Here is a 5000-nt window from a genome sequence, read left to right as displayed (position 1 = left end):
TTCGCAAGTTTTTCTTCGTTGCAGTACGCTTGACATCAACAGATATCCATATGTATACAATTGTTATTTGTTGCTGCAGTGGTCGCATTTGAATACATTCGATGTAAAATCATTCACTGCTTGATGGAACATCAATTTCTCTTTATATATCATTGTCATAAAGTATCAATAAACTTGGTATGTGTTAGTTTTGCGTGCCAGTAGTTCTTTAGACATTAAAATCACACAATCTAACACATACTCGGATGAAAGAGAAAAGAAGAAAATTGAACTTTTAAGTTTTCACGAGAGAGAGAGAGAGAGAGAGAGAGAGAGAGAGAGAGAGAGAGAGAGAGAGAGAGGTAAATAACCCATTTCATTCCTAAATCTTAATCTTAGCTTAGTAATAGTTAATATTTGCAGTATGTATATTTAAACAAGAAGGCGAGTAAACGTTGTGTACAAAACAAGTTCTATCAACAGTTTAATTTTCTCAAACTAAATCGCCATTGATTCAGAAGTATTTTTTAAAATAATACAAACTCGCTGTATCGTTTTCACTCTCTTCTCACTCTACTCTACACCTCACTGTTTCTTCTTCTAGTTCTCAGTTAGTTGAGTCAACAACAAATGAATTGAATAAGTCATGAATTGTCTATTGATCGGACTTCTGATTGGGAGAGGGGGTGAATAGAAAGATGATAGATATATCAAATAATCTGTTAGACCATGAGTAGATATAACAATTGAACTAATTTATATTAGAAAACAAATACATGAATATATTTTATTTACCCAGTAGTAAGTTAAGATACGCAATCCAGGTAAGAACAAGAAAATACACAGTCGGTTCCAACTCAGTAAACACAAAAACCAAGGTAGCGTGAAGCTTGCCCTATCCACTCCACAGGCCCAAGTCAGTAGAGCGTGCGTGAGGGGGGTGACAACAGGAGCGACAGGAAAGCAGAAGCGGGCACACAGAGAAGTACAGCAAGCACATAGAGGCGGGGCACAGTTTTACTGTTTAGAGTGTACTAGTGACCCTTTCGCTTAAGTAGCCAGTAGCTAAAATTAGAATGTGTTATCCGAATACTGCTTTTTAGTTAGGATCGATGAGGGATTTCGCAGAAGTTGTGTGTTGGTGAGACATGAAAGAGTTTTGGCCGAGTTGGTTCATGACGATGTCCGAACACACCATTGACAACAACACACACGTGACACACGTAAACACACACGACATGGCTGTTGAGTGTTGTTGGGGTTGGGGTAGTGTGTCACACATAGGAGTTCAGAGGTCAACTCGTCACAGGTAGCTGATTCAGGGTTACAGGCTACAGGTGTATTTGAATGTGTGTGTGTGTGTGTGTGTGTTTGTGTGTGTGTGTGTGTGTTTGTGTGTGTGCGCGCGCGAGTTTACAGTCAGGGTATTTTATTATTATTGCGACGGAGTTGACGTGCATGTTTGTTTGTGTTTGTTTTATTTGTTTGTTTGTTATTGTTTTTTTGTTCAAAATTGTACGCGTTGCGTCATATCATCAAGTACGGCAACTCTTATTCTTTTCTCGTACGTTGTCAATCCTTGGTCAAGCAGGTGTTGTTTAAATAGAGGACGGGAATACATAGTTAGCCAGTGTTTGATTCCATGGCTACGTCGCATTCTTCACTTTTAGGTCATTTCGGTGACAAGTGACATGTCACCGATTCAGACTTTGAGTTGATTATTTGTTTATCTTTACAGTTCGTTTGTTTCTTTGTTTTGTCTTCTTATTTATATATTTGTTTGTTTTTATACTGTTTATTTATTTTATCTATTTATTTATTTGCTTATTCGTTTATTTATTTCATTAATTCATTTAGTTATTTATTCATTCATTTGTTCATTCATTCATTTATGTATTCATTGATATATCTATTTATGTATTAATTTATTCATATTGATTTAAGCAGCCGGACGAAATAGTTTATGGCACAATAGTGTTATTTTCTGTTCGTTTGCTTGTTTGTTTTTTGTTTGTTTTGTTGTTTGATTTATATAGGTTTTGTTGCTGTATTTATTTGCAGTGTTTTGATTTTGATTTTTTTTTGTTGGTTGGGTTTTTTAAAATTTGTTTTTTTTTTTTGTTGTTGTTGTTGTTGTTGTTATTGTTTTGTGGACAAATAAATGTATCAACATCTCACTAGCGTTAAGTTTTTTCAAGTTAAAGGTTCTTGTTCACTTGTAATCCCTTTAAGGCGCTTTGAACACAGCTATACAAAATTTAGAATCTGATGATAAAGACTTTGGGTTGGTTCCGACGTGCACTTATTTGCAGGTCTGATAACCCAATTCCTTACGGACTCATTGTTGTAATGGAAATCTTTTTTTTTTTAAATGACGCAAAATAGTGTTAAACTAGGCCCATAAGTGGGTTCGGATGTCAGACCTGCATATATGTACACGTCGATTGGTTCCCTTTTTAAGTATGACCGAAAAGTTTTGAAGACTAAAGTTTGGAAAGATTATTTTATTTTAAACCTTATATTTAAAAGTGCGCATAGTTGAGTCCTTGGAAATGGCTCTTTACTCACATCTTCTCACCGTACTCAAGTGTAAAATGAGTACATGGCCGTCAACAGCGTTGTCTCTGTCGGAAAAAAGATTGTGTTATGCCTAATAGGCGTCATGTCATGTCTCATTCTACATGTTACGTGTTGCTGTTGGTCACGTTTAGTGGATTTTGCGCTATACAAAAGCTCAAGTTTTGTTAATCCCGATATAGGGAATGAGATTAGCGGAAGAGTAGCGCCCCTTGATTGGACGTCACCGGCGGAAAGGTTATTAGAGAGAGAACGTCATGTTGGTTGTGCGCATGCGTCTCTCGTCCTCGCTTCGGTGAAAGCGGCTTGAGACACTTCACCGAAAGCGAGGACGAGAGAGACGCATTCGCAAAAACAAATTGACGTTCTCTCTGTAAGGTGACGTCCAATCAAGGGACGCTACTCTTCTGTTAATCTCATTCCCTATAAGACTATATTGATGCGGTGTGTACTGTAGAAGTATAAAGTGTGATTAACGGTTGGCTGGATTAATACGACGTGTAGGGCCACCCCAGTTAGTTATTGGCAACGACAACTAACTAACTGACTGACTGGCTGACCAGTGGCCATTACAAATTATGTACCACCACCATGCTACTATATACATACTTCTGTACCACACGCAACAAACAACTCCACTCTCTTTCCACATGGTCGGAAATGTACCATTGTTATGTACGATCCGCTTCACCCTCTCTTCTTACCAACTGTAGGAAAATCGTCACATAAAAATTAATAATAATAATAATAATAATAATAATAATAATAATAATAATAATAATAATAATAATAATAATAATAATAATAATAATAGTAATAATAATAAAATAATTAAAACTGGTTTTTTTTAATTGAGCTTTTATATAGCGCAATATCCACGAAACGTGCTCAAAGCGCTTTACAAGGTCAACAGTAACATTTAACATTTAGGCGATATTTTTTTTCGGTCAGAGACAACGCTGTTAACTCATTTTACATCTGAGTACGGTGAGAGAATGTGAGTAAAACGCCTTCTCCAAGGATTCAACTATTCGCCGAGCGAGGCTCGAACCCAGGACCTTCCGATCCGAAAGCTAGTGTCATACCACAAGACCACATAGCTGCACATGCAACCAACACTTTTCTTATTAATCAAATTTCTCTTGTACGTCATAAAATTTAAAGAAAACGAACAATGTGTTGTAGAGAACCTGTTTTGCTTCAGGAATTATTTATCGCAAGAATTTTACTGCTATTGTGTTTGAGCTTTTATATAACGCAATATCCACGAAACGTGCTCAAAGCGCTTTACAAGGGGTCCCTGGCCAACAGCAAAATTTAACATTTAGGACGGGACATGACGCCTGTTAGGCGATATTATTTTTTTTTTCGGACAGAGACAACGCTGTAAACGGCCAGGTACTCATTTTACACCTGAGTACGGTGAGAGAATGTGAGTAAAGATCCTTCTCCAAGGGCTCAACTATGCGGCGAGCGAGGCTCGAACTTATGACCTTCCGATCCGAAAGCGAGTGTCATACCACAGGAGTAAAGTTTTGGGGAAAATCCTGAAAATGGCTGGTAAGTAAGGAGAGGGTTAATATTGTATATTGTAAGGCAGTCTTAGATATTTCTAAAGAACTGAATAAGTGTGTATGAAACAGTGCCAGACAAAGCAATAAAGAAAATACACACTACTAATAATTTGTTTAAAACATAGTGTTGTTGTGCTATATCTAGAGGCAGTTCTGGCCTATCAATAACAAAAAGTTTGTCATATTTCTGTTGTTTTTTTTTAAATCATCCGAATTTCAAAGTAAAAGAAGTCTGTAGGTATCGACATGACAACCACCATCATCATCATCATCATCATCATCATCATCATCATCATCATCATCATCATCATCATCATCATCATCATCATCAGTATGATTTCTACCCCAGTTCTACCCCAGATAACGACGCTGCTACTTTGTTAAATTCTGGAAAAAAATGTATTTTTTAAAATAGCATTTTCAACCATTTTAATCTAAAAGTTTGGTTCAAATATCCGAACCTGGAGGGGAAAATTACCCAAATTAGGCCAATTATTTGAGTTTGGAAATAATATTTATACATGATACCGAATAACTCTGTATAATATTGATAGGTCTGTAAATGTAGAGCATTGGCTCACAATGGAGCTTAAGTTATGCCCTGTGGTTAAAGCGGGCGAATAAACACCTCCATGATGTCCGGCCTAGGGCACACATTATAATATTCCTCATCTTCATCCTCAACTTAGCGGAAATGGACGGACAATTTGGAGGTTCCCCGTGGTGGAAGGCAGTGGCGTTAATAGCCTTCAACAGTCGTGACGTCACATCCCTCGTATTGACGCATAGTAACTGGTTCTTAACTATCGGAACAATGGCGGACGCCCTTATGAAATACGTACTTCTCCAACGAGCATTGAAGTGTATCCA

General features: G+C 37.2%; 1 protein-coding gene across 1 annotated transcript in view; it reads right to left on the bottom strand.

Annotated features, from left to right (window-relative positions):
• LOC144973510 (uncharacterized) overlaps positions 1-1127 on the bottom strand; it is a 261680-nt gene extending 260553 nt beyond the window's left edge. The window contains exon 1 of the mRNA XM_078916021.1: positions 775-1127. The gene's annotated coding sequence lies outside the window, so the exon portion shown is untranslated. The remainder of the gene's footprint in view (positions 1-774) is intronic.
• Positions 1128-5000: the final 3873 nt, after the last annotated feature.

Source organism: Berghia stephanieae, chromosome 5 (genome assembly GCF_034508935.2).
Source record: "Berghia stephanieae isolate SIO BIC M18660-M18661 chromosome 5, UCSD_Bste_1.3, whole genome shotgun sequence".
Taxonomy (NCBI): Eukaryota; Metazoa; Mollusca; class Gastropoda; order Nudibranchia; family Aeolidiidae; genus Berghia; species Berghia stephanieae.
This window is presented reverse-complemented; position numbering and strand designations above follow the sequence as displayed.